General features: G+C 37.4%; 1 long non-coding RNA gene across 1 annotated transcript; it reads right to left on the reverse strand.

Moving 5' to 3' along the window:
- Positions 1-1978: 1978 nt before the first annotated feature.
- LOC135310441 (uncharacterized) lies at positions 1979-21418 on the reverse strand. The gene is made up of 3 exons (XR_010370499.1): positions 21083-21418; positions 4807-5266; positions 1979-3528 (listed from the first exon to the last, which is right to left on the reverse strand). It is a non-coding gene; the product is annotated as an uncharacterized LOC135310441 (long non-coding RNA).
- Positions 21419-22356: the final 938 nt, after the last annotated feature.

The raw sequence follows: 22356 nt of genomic DNA on the forward strand, positions 1-22356 counted from the left end.
TACCTATAGAATAGAAAGCAATAGAGTCTACATAATTTAGATTTTTATTATATTTCCCACATTTTGATATCTAAGTGCCATTTATCTAATAATATTGGAAGACGCATCTCTTCAAAGGATTATGGTAGACCCCACCTCCCAGTGCATCTCAAGAAACAGATACAAGGAAATTGAATTCTGCTCCAATAACCAGGAGAGTCAGATGTGGCCTGAAAGTCAGCCTTCAAAATATCACACCTTTTGTCTCCACATTCACAGAAGCTTGTATGTGAGTATTGTATGGCCAGGGCTTTATTTCTTCAGGGAAACATTGTTAGACAGTGAAGCTGTCTATGAACTATGGAGGGTAAAAAAAAGTCCATAAAGCAACAAGCATCTTAGAACAACGTCATAGGATTATCTTTTTAAGAGTAAATATTGGCGCTGTCATAGTTTAATTCCTATAGAGCATTTTTTATGTATTGGGTGGGTTTACCTGTAAGGCAATGGGTGACTCATGGGCAGACAGAAACAGTCTCAGAATAAAATCAGTGAACCATCCTCTGGTTTTGAAGACAGGCTTTTAAAATCACACTGAAAATCTCAGAAACTTTGAGTATTCAAGCTGACTTTTCTTTAGTGCATTCTTTTTCTGGATACCTACCTGGCTTTGAATCCAGCTCTCAAATATCCTAGGAAAAAGACTGTTCCTTTCTCCTACATCTCCTACATCTCACCATCTTAGGACAGACCCCAGGATCATAACAAATCTGATCCATAACATTCCCACATTACTGTCTGTCAAAGTGGAACCCACAGTTCATTGCTTACAAGCAACCTGATAAATGTTAGTCTCCCATTCTGTTAAAACTAATGCTTTTCCTAATGAACAACATAATTTTATTATACACCTGGATCTAACACTTTTTTATTTGTCCTTTTGCTCTTTGTTGAAAGGCCTCTCTTTTTGTTCTATCTTTGCACATTGCAAAGAATTCAGTGGAATTCTGGACTTTGAATTTTGAGCATTTCAGTATTATAAAATACACTTTAAGAGTGAAAGCAAATCTTTACATATTGTTGCACATAAATTAGACAACAAAAGGAGAAATTGGGCCAGGGAAGAAGAACTGTATAATTATAAACAAATTAGATTTGAGTAAGAGGAAATTACAGTCTTTCAGACATCTGTGAAATCAACTAGTATATTTTGATATTTTGGAATACTCACTTCATATTCTGTATGAATAACCATCCCATGCCCATAGAGAAGAAGTAGTATAAGCTTGATAAATATCCAAAGGATATAGCTATGAGAAAGTTGCATGAGGTATTAAATGCAAGATAATCAGCATATTAGATTAGGGTAGGTAAAAAGTACTTTTGACTGAGAAATATTGTATGATTAACTAAGAAACTCAAATGTGGTGATAGGAGCAGAGCTGTGTCATGAGAATGAGATGCCCAGCTCTCAACACACTTTAGTGTTTTCATTACTAATGGGGCAGATTGTATGAATAATGTTAATGGTGTTCCTGTGAAATAAGATCTGAAGTTGGGAAAGACAGCAAATACTGTAAAATTCAGTACTGGAGGATACTAAAATGTACTAAAACTCAGTAAGAGCAATAATATAAAATTTTATAAGGATAACAAGCAATTCATGTAGGAAAGAAGAACCAAAAACAGGTAAATAAGGGTACAGAAGGTAGTTGGTAACACTACAGAGGTGTATGGAGCTGTATAAATGGATTAAAAATAAATTTGTATGAATATACTGTTGCAAAAATGTAAAATCCTACAGTGCTCAATACTTCTAAGAATTGTGTAATAAAGCTAACTATTGCATTTTGAACCGTTTAGATCTCAGCTACAGCATTGGACTCAACTTTAGGCAGTTCATTTTTTATTGCCAAATGCTCAGACAAAAATAAGAAATTTGGAGCATTCAAGGGAAAGTAAGAAACAGTATAAACTATTTGGAAAATATGATACCGCAATGACAACCTTAAGTGCACAGAACATGACAGCGGAAGATACAGTAACTACCAGTGCAAAAAGGAATGTTCTAAAATGAAGTGCAATCAATTATTCTTATCAGCCAATGATGATGAAATGATTATCCTAAATACTCCATACACAGCAAACTTACAACTGGCAGTACTATAAGCTTCTAGGGCAGCCTAGGGGAGGTGTGAAGTTCCCACCTGTAGAAATAAGACTGGACAAGAATTGGTCTATTAATTACTGAATCAGCTTGATCAAATGCAAACACATGAGGCTAGACTCATCACTGACGTTCTGGGTTTTTTTAATGGCAGGGAGCAGCAAGGCATTTACTCATGACCCACAAATGCATTGTAACAGTTGTGATTATGCTAATGTTTTCACAGTCTGTGTGGAAGACTATTACAGCAGCTAGTTTGCAATGACACGCCAGTTCTTTAATACATTCTTTTTTCGTTGGTAAAACAAAGTTAACCTATTTTAAGTTACATAGTGACAAACACTTTTACTGCAAATGAGCTTAAAGGCAACATACCAAAGAGCAGTGGTGAGTTTGGTTTCCAAAAGACATATACAAAGAAATTAGTTTAGTATAGTGCATCAAGAATTAACATAGTATTTTACTATTAAGGAGAACCAGTAAATCCCTGACTAATTCTATGTGTGTTGAGCTGAAAAAGTATTTCAGACCTCACAAAGAGCTCAACTTTAAACAGAACAGAAATACGAATCAACTTTGGCTCAAAGATCACTTGAACTACTGTCCAATAATTCTGCTTTGAAGTACCAGCCTTTAGATAGAAGTGTGTAGCATGAATAAGTTAATGCCTTTCAAAAACAAATAAAAAGCTCCTTGAACTCTCCAAGATATTGTTCTGAACTTCTGCATCTACAAGGAGTTTTGGATCATGGTTCACTCAGAAAAAGGAAGGAAAACCTAATATCACTTATGTTTCTTAAGGCTAATATCACCTGCTTGTTCACATAACTCCCTTCAAAGTTCCACTGAGGAGTCTCACTACACTTCCTCAGAAGCCTATTTAAAACCACCTCAAAAAAAAAAAAACAACAAAAAAAAAAACAACAACCAAAACACCCACCCCACAAACAAAAAACCCACAAAACAAACCAAGTAAAATGAAGTAAAAAGGCCCACTCTCCAAAATAACGCAACAGTTATCCTGCGAGAGACAAACCTCTCATGTTGTCCTTTAGTGGTCTAACAACCTTGGAGGAGGATTTTAACACCCCTTCTGTTGTCATTCAAAATCTCCTTAAGTTTCCAGAATTAGGGAAAATTCCTGGTGTTCAGGAAAGACTTGGTGGAATTTAGCTCAGATTTAATTAAACTGAAGTTAAGTATGACTGACTATATTCTACTCCTTTTCAGATTCTAATAAAAACTACAGGCAATGTGTCTCTGTCACATTTAATGTCTTTCAGCCCACAAAGACTCCAAGCCAGGTCTGTGATGAACACTGGAACTGAGACCAAGGAATTGCTTGCCTTCCAAACATGCCTTCTTCTGGCACCTCATCACCCCTGAAATGGAAATTCCCCGATTTGAATACAGAGGAGACCAAAAATGGTTGTTTGACAGCAAAAATGAATGGAGTAGACAGGAGTGAACAGTATGTTAACAATAAGGATGGAGGAGGTGAGAGAAGTTAGGCTTGGCAGTGAGAGGAACAGAGAAGTCTCAGAATGGTGAGGACGGACTGAGGAATACTCCACCCAGAAGCCAGCACTGTGAAAGAAGCAGTTTGGGAAAGGCTATGAGCTGAGAGAACGGGTAAGCGTGGATGGGCTTTTCAGAGACACAGAGCATAAAACCAGTAACAGGTAGGTCAGAAAAAAAGAAAAAAAAATCATTCTTTCGTATAGTGCTGCATCTGTAAAGCTACACCTAGAAACCCAAGTCAGCAACTCTTACAAGCACTAGCACTTTTACAGTTCCCTTAAGGGCATTTGGTACAGCTGGACACTGAACAGCTGGCTACCAAGCAACCACTGAGTCTAAAACTGGTTGTTAGGAAGATTATTCCAGGTCAGCAATCCTGCTGAAATTTATAGAATTAAACCTAATTTAAATTTTAATCAATGAACTTGTATTTACAAGTTCAAAGCCAAATATGCCCAAAGCTTGAAACAAGGAAATTAAATACTTTGGTAAAAACTTATTAATTAAATGCTGGGGAAAAAAAAAGGTAGATTCATCATTTTATTTAAAATTAGCTGCTAAAAATGTGAAGAATGCCTATTAATAGTGCATTTACTTTTATGCTGTGTACAAGTGACTTGTGCTAGGCAGCCTCATTTCTAACGTGGACCAGACATTCAGTCTGCCTCGTAGCTGCCCCTGGATCCCTGTCTCCCTTGTTGCCAGCACCTGGACACGCACACACAGAGCGGGCCAGGACTCCCCTGGCCCACAGTAGAACGCCATGTGCTCTCACCCTTAGAGAGGCACAGCCACTCTCACACCCATAGCTGTCTGTTGGAGACCACTCACCCCTTGCCCCCAGGTCCCTTCACCTACTCACCAGCTGGCCCAGCTTGATCTTTGCTGGCCATCACACACTCACTCACACACCCACACTGGCTCCAGTCACTGGCACGATGTACACAAGGCCCTCCCACACCTGGTCTGACTCCAGTTGCTGGAATCACACACACACGCACACTGAAGAGTGTCCCTCACCTAGGAAAGAATTTAAAAGGAATTTAATAAGAAGATAGGACAGACTGTGCTGATCAGGCACGTGGGAAGGCCAAACAAGCATATCAATCACACATGAACAGCCCTTTTTACCCCCTTACCCCTCTATTTTGCCACATTTCTTCCCCTCCGAATCACCCAAGTTCTTCTCTTTTTCCACCTTTGGTTCCTTCCTCAGTAAGTCTGTTGCAATGCTGAAACTCTCTTCACCTTCATGCCATTATGTCTCACGCCTGGACAGCAACCACCCTTAGTCCACAAGGTGATTGAGAAGGCTGCTCTTCATGACTCATCTTGGAGGGTTTCAAACCTGGATGTGAGGGTTGAAGGTCTCCTGGGTCAGCTCTGGAAAGATCCACACAAGGTGTTCGTTGCTCAGGAGTCTGTAGTTTGAGTTGCCCTCTCCTGTGCTTCTCCAGGCTTGTGCAGATGGGGCTTTGATAGGCTGGTGGCTCCTGGAATGGGCAGCTGGGACAGGGTATCATTCTGTTTCTCAAGTAATACTGACATTGTCTCTCTGTGCTCCTTGGTGGGTGTGCAGACGAGTTTTTATCGCATAACCTAACAAAGTTTATTTCAATTATGAATCATAGTTCAATACTTTGTATTAGTGCTAGCAGCTAAATAGTGGCTAATATTTCCCTGCTTATATTTTCCAGAGAGAATATTTGACTGCTTTGAAAGCTTCAAGTAGTAGTTTAAAGTGAAATATAAAGATATAGAAGGCTTCTTTTAGGCCAATGTCTATTATATCAGATGGTTTGTAAATTATTTATCCTTGAGAATTATCCAGTCCCATTAGATATAGTTATTCCTTTGAAATGCTTGACTAAAATCCAGTTATTGTTCAAGTCAGTATTCTGAGTTTGTCTGATCAAACCTGACAAACAGCTTATGCTTCAGAAGTCTTTCCAAAAGAAAAGTTATAATGATACTGAACTGTTGCTGAATAGACCAGATATTTCCAGATTTAAAGTTAGGTTGTTGACTGTAAATACAGAACTTCTTTTTTTAAAAGGTCTATAGTTTGATTTGTTTGTACTAATGATAGAGCATTTCCATGTTCCAATTTAAGTAAAACACCTTCCAAAATGAGCCTACATAAACTTTTCAGTGAAATCAGTTATTTCTTAATCAGTGACTTTTTCTTTCATCTGTTGATTGTAATTCTATTCTAGCCCCATGCTCCCTGAATAACCAAGGTCAAAATTAAAATAAAATAGATGAATTTTTCCTCTAATGAGGGGCAAGAACTTCCAGCAATGCTGATACTAAGGTTGCCTCTTTTTTCCTTTTACACTAATTGACATCTTTATTATAATTATTGTAACATTTTATAATATCACAGTTTATTCGTTTTTTCAAAGTTTGTGGTATTTACACTCATGTACTCAGCATAGGCTTATATGTTGACATCATTACCCAAAGTAGAGCTGTGCATTTTAACTTTAAACGTTGCACAACAGCAGATTTAATTGAAAACAAGTAAGTGATAGATCTTTTTTGGTAAAAATACTGAAATGTACTAATGATGACAATGTATGTTACTTTATGCCAATATAATTTATGGGCCATAACTCAACAATATTCTGCAAGAGCTGATGAAGTCTCATATGAGGTAAAAGAGTAAGAGAAAGGGTGAGAAAGGGTGCTGCTTCCATCACACATTACACACAACTCATATTAAAGCTCCTTAGAAGTACTGATAAAGCCCTGCATCAAGTGTCAAGGAGAGAAAAAAAAAAAAAAAAGACTACCTCTGAACTACAGACTGTGGTTTCTGGAATTCATAGGAAGGGAGATTCCATAAACCAGATAAAGTGAAACGTAAAAGTTGAAAGGGTGTGAGTTCTATTTTGCCCTTTGTAGGGTTCAAAAATATTTCCTTCACCTCAAAAATAAGAATTGAATGAATGAAACAAATTTAAAGCCCCATAATTACAGAAGGGGTTTCATGTTTTCTTCTATATGAGCAACAGAACTTGTATTCTGGCTCGATAAATTGCACTATGTTCTGACACAATAAAGTGCCTTATTGATGCTGGCATTGCACTGGATTTTCATTCTAATCTGTTTTGGTTTTCCCATCACAGCTTTCACAGGTGAACGCTAACACCGTTTCTCATGACTCATTATTAAAAGCTAATATCCTATATCCAGAGGAAATAGCAGCCTTTAAATATGGGAACATTGCTGATGAGACTGTATTTATACAGACCATCTGACACTACCTCTATCGTAAGATACAGTACAGGCTTCTGTATTGTAATTTCATACAGAAACAACTGCAGCGATTTCACACGATCTAATATGTGTTTACGTATGGAGTACAACTAAAATATTGCTGACTATTAGACTGTCCTGGTTTCAGCTGGGATAGATTTAATTATCTTCCTAATAGCTGGTATAGTGCTGTGTTTTGGATTTAGGGTGAGAAAAATGTTGATAACACACTGATGTTTTAGCTGTTGCTGAGCAGTGCTTACACTAAGTCAAGGACTTTTCAGCTCCCCATACTGCCTTGCCAGTGCGTAAGCTGGGGGTGCACAAGGATCTGGGAGGGAACACAACTGGGACAGCTGACCCCAACTGACCAAAGGGCTATTGCATACCATATGACATCATGTTGGAAAAAAAAAACAGGGAGAGTTAGCTGTGGCGGGGCGCAGCAGCTGTTCAGGAGCTGGCTGTGTATCGGTCAGCAGGTCATGAGCAATTGCATTGTGCATGACTTGCTGTGTATATTTTTTATCATTATTATTATTTTCCCTTCCTTTTCTGTCCTATTAAATTGTCTTTGTCTCAGCTCATGAGTTTTATCTTTTTTCTGGTTCTCACCCCATCCCTCTGGTGGGGCAGCAAGTGAATGGCTGTGTGCTGTTTAGCTGCCTGCCACATTAAACCACAACATAGACCAATGTCTCAGAAATTCAGACCCAGTACTCAGAAAACTCTGCATAGTCCCCAGGTTTTGCCATGCTGAAGAAGTAAGAGCCATGATATTTTTCTTTCCTTGTTAAGCTTTGCCTTGGAAGTTTTTTTGCCTTTTAATCCCCAAAAAACCTTTTTAGAATCCCACTGTAATTAAACTAGTCTTCCTTTAAACAATACAAGTCTTCCTACACTGTTATTTAAATCATTGATCTCCCCACCAGGTACAGATGAAAGGTAACTGTGATTTGCTAGCCATCTAGAATGGCTTTTATATGGGAATATTCTACAGAAGGGATGCTTTCAGCTAATACTTTATCAGCACAGTCACAGCAAAAATTATTTTTATTCTCCAATAACATATACAACACCATTTAAGAAACACTGCCAGATGCCGAAATAATTAACCAGCTGGATGTATGCAGCATCTGCTTGTGTTTGTATACCTTTGTATCAAGCAGAAAACAGTGGTTTCCAAGCTGCATAAAAAACTTCTGGTCAAGCACTGTGAAGGACTGACTACAATCACAGAGTTAGGTATATTCTTCACATTACCTCCTGTACAATAAAAGCAATAAAACATTCAATAACAAATGAAAATCATGTTTTATTTCAGCAACACTGGAAGATTCCTATGGTAGCTTTTTAGTCTCTTCACTCTGGATACATGAAGATATAACACTTACCATCAGATATCCAAAAGATTCATTATTTAGAATGCATGCATTACCCATCTGCACTTGTATGCAGAATGTCAGCACTAGGCAGAAAGCTGGCATCTCTAAAATCATGTGAGAAACCTATGGTCAAGCAAAAAGAATTTTTTTCTAATGATCTTGCTCCTAAGACAGTGCATCCTTAACATGCCACATAGAAAAGCCATCACCAATTAATACAACTGAGCAGTAATTTTATAAAAAGGAACTTATTGGTGAAATTATTAACTGCTGAATTAGAAATCTTACGCTGATATTCCATAGTATTGTATTACATACTTGCTAATAGAGAAAGAAAGCCAGCCCAGGGGAGTCTTGAAAGGATGTCCTCCAATGGCTAGTATCTGCCATGAATGAGTTTCCTCTATAAATTTAAGTACTTCTCAACAAGGTGACACAGAGTCCCTCAAATGATATCAAATCTATTTTTAGGTACTAAAGAGATTATTCTGAAAAGAAAATATTTTGAGCGGAAAACAACCTCATCTCTTAACATGCTATAATCAAACAAAAAAAAGTAACTTTTTCTAAATTTATATTAGAAAATTTTCCCAAAAAAACCTGCTTGTATTCTACTCTTTAAAACAGGTTTAGTAATTTCCAGAAAAAAATAAAATTCTCCCTGTTGTAATGTCCATAAGGCAAAAGCAGAAAAAGAACAATTGTAAAAATCTCATTGGAAAGTATTTGCCACTCCTGCTCCCATCCTTGTTCTGTAATTCTAGATTATGCCAACAAATGCATATTTGCTATGCTGTGACTACATGTGCTGTGGTCACAGCATCCGGAAAAACATACAATGCCTCCTAGCAACTTGGAAGCTTCCAAAATTATTTTTTTGCCATAGTTCTTGTTTAATTATGTAGAGATAAGGAAGAGTTCAAGAGGGTCACATCACAGCATGTTAATCACAGAATCACAGAATGGTAGGGGTTGGAAGGGACCTCTGGAGATCATCTTGTCCAACCCCCCTGCTTCAGCAGGGACACTCAGAGCAGGGGGCACAGGAACGCATCCAGGCGGGTTTCAAATATTTCAGAAGAAGGAGACTCCACAGCCTCTTTGGGCAGCCTGTTCCAAGGCTCTGTCACCTTCACAGTAAAGAAGTTTTCCCCTCATACTCAGGTGGAACTTCCTGTGTCCAGCCTGAGCCCATTGCCCTTTGCCCTGCCATTGGGCACCACTGAAAAGAGCCTGGGCCCTTCCTCTTGACACCCACCCTTTAGATATTTATAAGCATTGATGAAATCCCCCCCTCAGTCTTCTCTTCTCCAGGCTGAACAAACCCAGGTCTCTCAGCCCTTCCTCATAAGAGAGATGCTCCAGTGCCCTGATCATCTTGCTAGCTCTCAGCTGGACTCTGTCCAGTGGTCTCCTGTCTTTCTTGAACTGGGAAGCCCAGAACTGGACACAGCACTCCACCTGAGTAGAAAGCTGGGTAATATGTTCACATACCATCGACAGTAAATAAGTTCAATCACTCAGAGAATTCCTTTCTGTCTCTCATGCAATTGGCATCATTGTGTTTTTATGACTGCTTAGTAACTTTTTGTAGCAGAACTTTGGGCTCGCATGCAGAGCAGTCTGGAAATTCAAATAGTTTTCAGCCAACTGACCTCTAGGCTTATGTTAATTGTTTGGTCCAGCGGCAACCCATGATTTGTTTCACTTCCACAGAAATGAACATTATCAATGTATAAATGTAAAACCTCAATATGTATGTTATATAATTTTACAGGCTAGAAAACCATTAAAAGATTTGATGTATGTCCAAAATGGTCAGATATATAATTTTGACTCTAAACCAGACTACATAATAAGTGATATATATTAAAGGTTAAATATTCTTACCTTTCCCATGTGAAGATTTACATTAAAAGTCTGACATAATTTGGGCTTTGTACTTCTTCAATACTGCCAAATATGCTAATAACATTTCACTGGTCCTTCTGGAAAAGACTAAGTTCAGGGTTTTTCATTGTTTTGTTGGGGTTTTTTAAGAAAATGAACTTACTTATTCATGTTCAATGATATTGCAGTACCCGGGAAAATAAATATGTTTAACAAATACTAATAAAAGGTGTGCTCCTTGTCTTAAAATACTGCAGCAAAACATGCAGCTGAATACCTACAAGTACTTATCAGTGAAATTTGAACTGTTTTAACTCAGAACAAGTGTTGTATATTTTTAAAATACTTTGCTATGCAAATATTTAGGATATGCTACCTATGATGTGAATAGACTTGCACATATCTGCTATTTAACACTGTTAAAATATTTTTTTCTAAATGCATACAGCTCTTTCCAATTAACTGCTGTAATATGTGGAGGACTATAAGCAAAAAGAATGGAAAAGACAGACTTCTGGCAAAGAGTTCAGCATATGAAGAGAGATAATCACATTTAACCCCCCACCATCCTTCCTTCCATCATATTAGGATGTAAAGTCATTTACAGAATTCTTTTGAAGAGCTCAGAGCTCCTTTATGAACACTATTACAACACTTCCTTCTTTTTTAAATTTTTTTTCTAAAATGAACCGTATTAGTTACTGTAGAAAATTATTTAAAACAGACTTCAAAAGAAAGGCAAGTCACAGAGTTACAGTCATATATCCTATGCAATTTTTCAGATTTGCTCTCTCAATGCCTTTGCCTCCTTCATTTCCCACCTCTCTGGAGTCATCCATTTAACACGGAAGTCATCACTGTCTAAAGTTTTCCTGAAAGTTTTTCCATTGGAACCCAGCTTTTCTTCAGAAACAAAGATTTCCTTTCAAATAACTGAGCCAGAACTGGTCCTTCAAACTTTAGATTTGTCTCCAAGATCCATCAAATGTCTCCCTTCCTCTAGAAACTATCACAGCTTTGATTTATTTTTAGAAATTGCTTAAAGTAGTGCAGAAACAACCAAAATGTTTGAAATAGCCTTACTAGGCTTTTTTTCCTGTTGCATTGTTTGAACTCACCGGCAGTACAACTTCAGAAATGAGAAACCCATTAAGCTGCCTAAACAAAGAGAAGGAATGCTTAGATAATCAGTAGTATTCTGAAAATTAAAAAGGTAAATAAAAATTATCAGACCCTACGCCAGAAGACAAAATTTTTTTATCAGTTTGCAACAGGTGACATTTGGAAGTAAAACCAATAAATTTTTCTGGAGTAGAAGAGTATTGTGCAGAGGAACATGTCAGTCTCTTTTGGATTAGCCAACCTACCTGTTCTCTGTCTATTTTCTTCTATTGCGCTCCATCAGATTATATTTGGAGTTTATTTTACTTACCCTCCACTGCTTTTACTCAAGGTAATTCAAGCAGCTGCCCTAGTTCCAGATCACCTTTTGCTGAATTACTACTAAAATTGGCTGCTAGATGTTCCTTCAAAGTTTGTCTGTCTAGAGAGTCTCATTAGACTTCAGTGGCAGCTCCACACTGATGGGCAATTGTATTCTCTTTCCACATTTATTGTATAACAGTCACCAACCACAACAGGTCAGAAATATAGATTATTTAAGAAGAGATTTTTCATCTTTTCTTGAAATACCAATTCAGAACACTGATCCCTACTGAGACAGTGAATGGCATTTTGCACCAGCGATCGCAGAAACCTGGTGGAGCATGAAAGCCCATATTGCCCTTAATGTTATGCTCATTGATCTGTTTGAAGAACAACAAGACGAAATGTATCATCTTTTAACTCCAGGAGCCTCCAACCTGCACAAATTCTAATTCCTAACCACATTATTTCTTGGTCACATGGTGGTTTAGAGTCCTGATATATTGCACTCATACAGGTTGAACATCAATACACATCATCATGTCATAAACACTTGTGATGAGCATCTATTTAACTACTTCACTTTCAGTCCTGACAGCTAGCTTTGGTTCCTTCTAAAATGACCCTTGAGTCTTTGCACCAGCAATTTTGATCTTATATTACTTCCGCAAACCGTTGCCATTCCCTGAGTGAAAAACATTATCTTCTTGGAACAAGTTGATTTTTCTTCTCCTGTAACTTCTCAGTTCCTACCATATAGAAACTAAGCATGTTTATTTTACCTACAGGTTTGGGGCATTTGAAAACTTCACTTAAATCTCCTTTTGTCAACTATTCGTATCAACAGTATTTGTTAGGATTCTTTACCTCTCTTATACACCAAACCACTTGATGATAAGATCAGGAGCATTGCCTAGCTTCTGCTCTTAATGTTGTTGCTTCTGGCTTGGAATGTGTACACAGAGGACTTAATTTCTCATAATCATATGTTCTCTAGTACTTTTACCTCCATCTAGCAGGTATTTTATAATTTAATGGCTCTATTTTAAAAAGAGATGAACACCTGCATCTTCCTCCAAAGCAGCCCATAATCATTAAGTGTGTATAGTATTATTTGGCTACAAACCCTCTTTATTTTCTCTTAATCATATGGGGAATATTGACAGATAGTTTAAATAACCTCATCACCTTATTTTTGCTTACCATTATCATCTCATTTTCTTGTATATAGTTTTGTTTTCCTTAGCTTTTAAGATTACAAGTATTGTCCAGAATTATCTTAATTTCTCTTTTCTAGAGTGTGTTCCTAGCTTGCTTTGTCCTTCTTTGCCATGAAGAATATTTTAAATGTATAAAACCAAGTATTTGCACCTATTCCTGAAATGATGGTAAAAGGTATTTCTTTTTACTTTGTTACTCACAGCTTCCTTACACAGTAAGAAGAGGAAACACAACCCTAAACCCAAATATGATACTTATTTTTGTGAAAGTAAGCACTAAAGTAGATTATTCAAATTTTTAAAGGTGGCTTATTCAGTAAGACCCAAGAAAATATACACAAATCAAAGTAAGTAAAATCTCAGCTAAACAGGCACACGTTGTAGGACAGCTAAAATCCACAACCACTACACACCTTCAAGCAAAAAGTCAAAAGAAAAAATTAATAATTATATGGAAGGTTGACACAATGAAAATCACATCACTTAAACCAAACTCCAAGCCTACTTTCAAACTAGTTTTCTTTATATTAAATTCATTATATGATACCAGGATCCAATGCTCAAAATATGTGGAAAAAAATCTCCAGAAGATATCAGCACTTACAAACTCACTAAGCTGGGAACTTTTTCTTTTTTCTTCTGTAACATTTCCACAGTTCATTTACTCAAAACTGGATAATCTCTATTTTATACCACTAAAAATAATACTAAGCGAAATGATCGACCTACTCTCTGTCCAAGAATTCTATGTTAGTAGATCAGGATAGATAAAAGCATGATGGATTCAAAGGCTGTTAGTTTTCTAAAAATGCCGTATTGTTTCATTATTGAATTTTACATCACGTTAATCTGTTAGTAATGCAATAATTAACAAGGAACTGAATAATATGGGATTTATAGAAGTTGCACAAAAATTAGTGATATTACAGATGAAAAAAACTTGTGTTCTTCTGCTATACATAAGTTCCAAAATGCTAGACTACAAATTATAATTCGTTATGGTTAGTTGCGGTATGAGGCAAACTAACTAGTTCTCAGCTCATTAGTTCTTCTTTCACACAAAATTAATAAAAATTTAAGGCTGTATGTGTAAGCAGTTTAGTAGTGTGATTACAGATCAGCAAAGTGTTTTTATTCTAATATATGGGTTTGAGTTTAAATCATACATTTAATCATCTATTAATTTGCAGATTCATAAAATCTTGCAATTAACTCAAGCTAAGAGGTATTTTTTCCATTACACTTATGTTAAGTGCTTACACACATATGCGTGCATATATATGTAAATTTCTGATGCTTTTCAAGAGCAAAAGCTTTATTTCTAAATACTTATATTCCCATAATCTGCTTTACAAGTTCTATGTGTCATCTCACATAAAAGTTTTATTGCATATTTGACATCATATTTTCCAGTGAAGGGCCACGAAGTTGGTTAAGGGAATGAGGCATTTCACATATGAGAAGATGCTGAGAGATCTGGAACTGTTCAGCCTACAGAAGAGCAGGCTTAAGGTGGATCTTATTAATGTGTATAAACGCCTGATGGGAGAATGTAGAGAGGACAGAGCCAGGCTCTTTCCAGTGCTGCCCAGTGACAGGACCAAAGACAACGGGCACAGACTGAAACATGGTGGGTTCCTCCTGAACATCAGAAAACACTTTTTTGTGAGCGACCACAGGCACAGGTTGCCCAGGACAGTTGTGGAGTCTCCACCCTTGGAGATATTCAAAAGCCATATGGACATGGTCCTGGGCAACCTGTTCTAGGCAGTCCTGCTTGACCCACCCCTTGGGGATCGGACCCTTCCAATCTCAGCTGTTCCATGATTCTGTGATTTGGTGATTCTGTGACACAGTAAATAATAAATCTTGGTTGCTTCAGTTCAGTCACTAACAGTTTCTAATGACTTTCAAGCTCTCTACCCACAAGAAAAACGAAACAGGCTTAAACAATGTATTTTTAGGTATGCCACAATCCACTTGATTAACATTTGAAAGTATCTCTTTCATATTTTCTATGTTAATTTCACCCAAAACCCCCAAACCTGAAACCATTTCCAGGAAACACACTTCAATGGTCAACTTTTCCTTCATGCTTCTCTACATATGTACTCTGAGGGTAAAAGGCGGGATCATTTATAAGGACTAAGGATCTCTTTTTCAAAGTTCTCCCACAACAAATAAAAGCTATAAGGCATCATATAAACCATAAAGAAAATACATATCTGCATTGACATAGAAGAGAAAAGAGACACTTGGACGTGTACCTAAAGATCCCAGGTCAACAGTGCAGAGTTTGATGATGAGACTGTTTAGAACTCCCTTTTCCACACAGCACAAAACTCTTTTTGTTGTAAGAAAATTAAATCCCAACACTGCTATCTCATTCACTGAATGACCTACCGGTTGTTCTGCTATGTCTCCATCTTGTTATCAGCCTAGATCAGGAGAACTGCGAAGTACTGTCCTATGTCCTATCACTGACTATTTAACACCAGATAAAAGGGGGGTGGGAGGACAGGCCTTAGTGCACTGCAGTGGAAGTGACAACAAATAATTGTACATCCCTTGATCTCACCAGCAAGTACAAAAGAAGATACCATCAGACTCAACTGAGAAATATGCTAGTAAATTAGTTAGTTTCACCACTAGATGTTTGAGTTTTATTTCAAGTCTGACTTCTCTACCAGTCTCTGGGTCTCATTAAGCCACAGGATGACAGGGCAGAAAATTCTCTGTTCACAAATATCTTATCTTCACACATATTCTTCTACACTTCAGCTGTAGGAACCAGACCTAAAGGTCTACCTGACCCTCACTCTGACAGTGGTCCTACAGAAGATGCCTGTGTAAAACAGTAAGCCTTGCACACTCTCCCAGACCTCAATAGTTAGCAGCCCAAGATTTTCTTGATTCTGAGGTGATTTTAGTTTGTTTCGTTTTAGCTTGAGTTTTCAATGCATTTTTGTCATAAGTTCCTTCAGGTGCTTTTTCAACCAACATTACCTTTCTGCATCCACATCTTATGAGTTCTAGTGCTTAACTCTGCATAGTGTAGAGAAACCTCATTTGTTTTTAAGTAGTTATTTGTTAATTTTGCTTTAAATTCTCTAGTTTTTAAATAAGAGTAGACAGCCCACAGTCATTCCTTATTTTCCCCTCTCATGTTTTTGTGTTTTCCAGGTACCTACTCTCTCTACTTTTGCTCATGTCCCTTCCAGTCTGAAAGATCCCACTGGCTTTAATTCCCAGCTGCACAAACACCGCCCATACCTTTGATGTTGCCACCTTTCTACAAAGGTGGAACCTTTTCCAGTTTGACTTCCAGCTTGGCTTCTCCTTGCTGAGACTGTAGAAGAATGAGGACTATGCACACTGTTCAAGATGCAGGCTTATTATTCTCTATGCCAGATCTTAGCATACCTGAGAGATTTTGGCTATTCCCATAGCTCTTCTTTAAAGCCTGTTCAAGCTTTCAGTGTCCACACTGAGTAGTTGGTACCTGACCAAAATGCACTGGTCCAGCAATAATTACATGGGTGCCAACCAAGCACAGAAATAATGGAAAACTATTCCCAACAGAATTTTTTTGGCCACAGTACTATCCTCACATTCAGTTGATGATCTACGATGAGCTGCAAGTTTTTCTCAGAGCTACTATTTCCTGTCATACGAAGCTCTGACATACTGTAGGTGGCTGGACCATACTGGTTTAGAAGGATCCTGATGCCAGAACACTAGGCATGCAAAAACAGTCTGCAGTAATTTTTTTGTCCCTGTAGGAAGTATGTACCAGTGGTTACACACAGCTTACAGAGGTTTTAGCCAGGATAGAGTTAATATTCTTCATAGTAGCTGGTGTGGGGCTATGTTTTGGATTTGTGCTGGAAACAGCGGTGATAATGTGGAGACGTTTTAGTTGTTGCTAAGCAGCACTTACACTGGTCAAGGACTTTTTCAGCTCCCCACGCTCTGCCGGGTGCACAAGAAGCTGGGAGGGAGCACAGCCTGGACAGCTGACCCAAACTGACCGGGGGGATATCCCACACCATGTGACATCATGCTCAACATATAAAATTGAAGGAAGAAGAAGGAAGGGGGGCATGGTCAGAGTTATGGAGTTTGACTTCCCAAGTAACTGTTACACGTAACAGAGCCCTGCTTTCCTGGAGACGGCTGAACACCTGCCTGCAATGGTAAGGAGTGAATTAATTCCTTGTTTTGCTTTGCTTGTGCAGGTGGGGCTTTTGCTTTACCTATTAAACTGTCTTTATCTCAACCTATGAGTCACCTCACTTTTACTCTTCCAATTCTCTCCCCCGTCCCACCAGGAGGGAGGGAGGGAGGGAGGGGCTGCGTGGTGCTTGGCTGCTGACTGGGGCTAAACCGCAACAGCTCTAGACTGTTTGGTGTCAGTGGTCTGACTTCTTTTTTATTGATCCTCCAGCTTTCACATCATTAGTGAATTGATCAGTAATGATTTTATGCCATAGATAAAAATGTTAAACAACTCTGTGCCCACAGAACTCAATGCAGAGAAACATCCACTCAGCGATGCTTACTCAGCAATTGTTTCTCAGAGAACATAGTTTATGTAATGTTTTCACCTGACTGATACATATTGATTTAGTATTGGTTTTGCTTCTTAGTCAAAATGCTTTGCAATATCAAGTTAAAATACCTTACAGATCCCTAATTGCATTACCTCAACACTTTTAGCAACCAAGCTTACTGTGACAATTTTTTTTCTAAGTTAGCTTAACAAGATCAATTTGCAATAAATTTATGCCTATTGACATTAATTAACTTTTCTTAACTCTTAAAAAAAGTCACATCTATTATCCACCATTCCAATTGTCCAAAATCTACACAAGACAGACAAGTTTATAATTACTTGAGTCACCCTATTTCCTCTCTTTAAATATTGTCACAGCAATAGTTATCTTTCGGTCTCCCAGAACTGTCCCAGCATTCTACAACATATAGACAGTCCAGAAAGTTTAGCAGCTCCGATACATTACAAAAGTCAGAAGCTAATATGCCCAACTTTATAAAAAACTGTTTGAGTTTACTGGCTAATATCTTTCAGAAAGAATTTGATCATGATCTTCACATCATGCAAATACATTTTCTGGCATTTTCTCAAATGCATTAACAGAAACACCTATTCTGCCATTTTCATGTACTAATGCACATGAACACTGTTGCCAGGATTCCCTTTGATACCCAAATACTCACCAATTTTTATAAATCTTGTTTGTCATTTGTGTCTCCCTAATAACAGGGAAAAGCCCCAAGGGGTCAGATGAAAGACCCATCTTGCCCAGTGGAAGTAGTGACAAAAGGACACTTTTTTATGTCTAATTTTTGTTTGTGCACTGTTTATGGACAGTGCACAAACTTGGTCACTTTGGGGTACCCCCACTAGTACTCCACTGACACCTGCAGCTGCTGTATTAACAGTTCTGGAGGGAATGTTGGAATATAGGAATTACAGTTTAGTTTGGTTTGGTTTTTCCTTAAAAAAAAAAGAGAAGAAAGAAAAAGAAGAGCAGGAAAAATAATTTTAAAAATAACCTCCTAGGAATTAGACTTTTTTTTTTTTGTTTCAGCAGTTCAGACACAGATATAAAAAGCTATCAGCTGCCCCCTTTTTCTTTTATTATGTTTTTGGATGTTTAGATTTTTTTTATGGATGCTTTTAATATGTATCCCTTCCAATTAAATGCATAACAAAATCATTCTATTATCTTATTCTTCCTGATTGTGTTGGGGTTTTTAGGTATCTCTTCAAAATCTCTCCATTACTTTTATTTTTCATGGCCGGGTGATCCTGTTTCTCTTTGAAAAAGGTTCTGTAGGGCTACTGTCCTTTACTTTTCTACCTATACTAACAGATCTGTATTTTATTTTGAAACATGAAGCAAGTTATCGTTTCTTGTTAGTTGCTGAATTTTTAGATGTCTGTTTTTAACTATCGCTGTAAAATCTGTACAGAAAGTTCTCATGAAATCACTCACACTAAGAAAAGAGAATGTGATGCCCTTTAGTTCTATTTTCTCCAAGAAATTAATGTGTGTCATCATGAGAATTTTAACACAAAAATATTTAGACAGAATTTCCCCTGAAGTAGGTTATTTTCTCCAGGCAGTGTGGACCATGTTCAAAACATATACCATCAAAACAGCTAGAACTCCATTTCTATGATTCCTCTACAAAGCATGTTGATCCACACATGTTGTATTGCATCATGCAATTTTCATCATTTAAAATAAACAAACAAACAAAAAAAAGCTTTCTAATTCATAATCATTTTAGAAAGGAATGTAAAGAAAGCATAGCTGGAGTTGTAACGGGGTAATGGCGTTGTCCAAACTCTAAGCCTAACATTGTTGGCACAAAAAAAATGTTCAGAAAGCAAGCCAAAATGCTATTGAGGATGTTTGTCTGATGATCTGCTGTGGTTAAAAAGCTGTGCTATAAGGAACACAATCTGAAAGCTGCTTTGCAAGCACTTGGATATCATCCACACCAGCACTGGTTCTACCCAGCAGAGATTAAGCTCTAGAAGGTGTCTCTAAATTTATACTGCATTTTCATAGCCCAGTGAGATACAGAGTATCTCACTATCTCACAGTTATTGTTCCCTTCTCCAGCCATGTAACTTGTACCATAAGTCGGAAAGGTGCTACAACAAGAATAAACATTTCAGACACACACCAGTTTTGTCATAGAATTTACATGTTTCAAAGATGGTGTTGGGTACTTCCTAGGGTGGGCAGTAATGTTACATACACCAATAAGTGCATTCTTCCTTATAAGAGAATCGCTTTTGTCTTCGTTGCACAGAATTCTCAGCCCTAGAAGTAAAATTTCTTTTAGAAATATTCATTCAGGCACTCTTGCAACAATACTCTTCCTTGAAAAAAATTAATGTGACCTGGTAACAAATACGTGCAGATAAACCCATTTCCTGTTTCAGTCATTATGAAGCAATACCAAGACTTTCAGTTGTGTGCACACCATCAGATATATGTACATTACAGTACAGGAGACTTTTTTTTCCTAGACTGATAGATGGTTTTTTGGACATTATCTTCTCTGTGTTTCCTTCTGCTTGGTGTGTTCTGACATTTTGGCTTGATTGCACTACAGATACAACAGGTTGGTTTTTTCCTGGAAGTACAACAATATGGCCACTCAAAATCACCTCAGCAGCAAGTTACTGTTAAGTTTTTTCCACATAGTAGTTTTGAGATAGCCTAGACAAGATCACTGCAGACAGCTACCTTATCATAACTGTAAGCCTCCCTCAACTCTCTGATCCTGCCCAATGACTCTCAGAGTCTATTTCTTCTATCTGAAAATTATAGACAATAGTCACACGTGCTACAATAGTCACAATAGCTACATGCATGTGTTGCTCTTATGCATACCTGGGATCCTAACAGTTTTTAAATACCGTATGTGATAGCATATACTAGTTCTTCAAGATACTGTGCTACAGAGCAAAAGGAAAAATGTAACATATTTAATTGTATAAGTCAACTTATTCCAGTTCAAATTTTTACCTGAAAGAAGTTAAAGACAGGTCTCATAGTTCTGCTTTTATCCACAAAAAAATAAATCAATGTGGTATCAAGCTTTGGAGGATAAAAGCCGCATAAAACAACGGATTTTGCAAGAGTGAAGTGTGGAATGGACAAAAAGCCATAGCTCTACACTCCCTAATGTTGAAAATGCCCAACACTTACTTTCTGTCAAATTACTCAGGGTTCACACTAGATTTACTCCTTCACAACAGCTTCATGACAAATGCAGGAAACAGAAAGTGCACATAGTACAAGGTTCAAAGATTAATCTGTTAAAGCATAATATTTTTTAAAAAAATTTGAACCAGCAGAATGAGTTTATGCTTCAGGAGTACTTTGCATTACATGTCCAAAGTGTTTCTATTCTTGCAGTGCCATCCAAGTGGAAAAAAAAAATCATCAATGCTTCTGGCTCTGCCTGGGAGCTCTAGTGCTTGTCAAGGTTTGTACCCTCTCTAGGCTTCTCCTGGTGGCTCCCAGACAGTGTAAGCTCTAACTGTACCATAGTACATCTGCATAGGTAATACTTCCATTCTTTTCCCCACAAAGTAAATCTCCACTAAAAAAAAAAAATAAATGTTTGCCAGATCAAATGCAAGCATTAAAAATTAAAATAAAGCTTTTTTTTAATATACTGCTTACCTTTGCATTCACATTATGGTCACCTTGTTTCACCAGATCTCATATTAGTTCTCCTAAGGAACTTGGTAGGCATGTAACCAAATTCAGATAGTGATACTAAATACAGCAAGATAGAATTATAAAAAAGAGAAGTAATGAACAGGAACTAACCTAGAGCTAAGAGCATAAACAGCCTTGTCAATGTAGGCGAAGCTCTTATTCTAACGCAGATAAAGTACAAATTTTTTCCCAGACTTTTAGGTATTTTATGTTTGGATTGATATACAGCTTCTCCTTTCTTCCTACATCTGCCAACCCTGATATCATGATACCCTGCCAACTAAACTCTACTCTCATTTGAACAGTCAAATTCATTGTGGGTTCATACGCTGTGTTCACACAGGGCTCATGATATTTGCTCAGTTGAGATAACTTGGACCTCCATTTCCAGCATATTGACGTTCATGGTACTATAGAGTTCCATGCCAAAGAGCAAAGTCTTGCTGGGTTTTTTCCAATTATCTTTCAACATACCATTGAATGTTTGTCTATTTAAATAAGCTATTTACTTGTCTGGACACAGCCATAAGATATTTCAGCAGTAGCCACATGTCCCAAAACGATTTTAAAGAATCTTTTCTTCACATGGCTCTGATGGAATAGGAGGCTATTCTCACTTGGAAAGAAGGAAATGAGGCAATGATTAAATTAAGGTAACTGTTTAAGAACAGAGTGACAGTCTCCAGCTGGACCTGTGCCTCCCAAGTTTCATTGTGCTGCCTGATATGCCACTTCTCTGCCCCAGCCTGCAGATTGATATCATACTTTTTTTCCCCCCTTGCTATACTCCATAGCCTAAAGAAGGCTAATGACATCATAGGAAAATGAGATATGTAGCTATGTTTGTCTTTTGTGTTCAAGTTATTGAAAAATATAATAAGACCATATTTCTCAATGCCACCAGCCTATGCCAACAGTTTCTTGATGAAATATACCCATAAGCACAGCGGTATACTATGAGTCGCAAAGAAGCCTAGACTTGGATGAACAGAAGGTGATAAATATACACTGAAATTTCATGAAAATTATTGATTCCATATAGTCGCACATAGAAGTCTACTATAAAGTGTTTTGTTTGTGTGATTGCAAATTATACATGTTGCATTGAACTGAATAAAATCATGTTTGAGCGAACTCTAATAAAGTAAAATGTCACTTCATACATTTGAATTAAAGTCCAGTTACTTAAATGAATCAGGCTGTGCAAATTGCAATTTTAATAATAACGAACCTTT

This window comes from Phalacrocorax carbo, chromosome Z (assembly GCF_963921805.1).
Source record: "Phalacrocorax carbo chromosome Z, bPhaCar2.1, whole genome shotgun sequence".
NCBI classification, from domain to species: domain Eukaryota; kingdom Metazoa; phylum Chordata; class Aves; order Suliformes; family Phalacrocoracidae; genus Phalacrocorax; species Phalacrocorax carbo.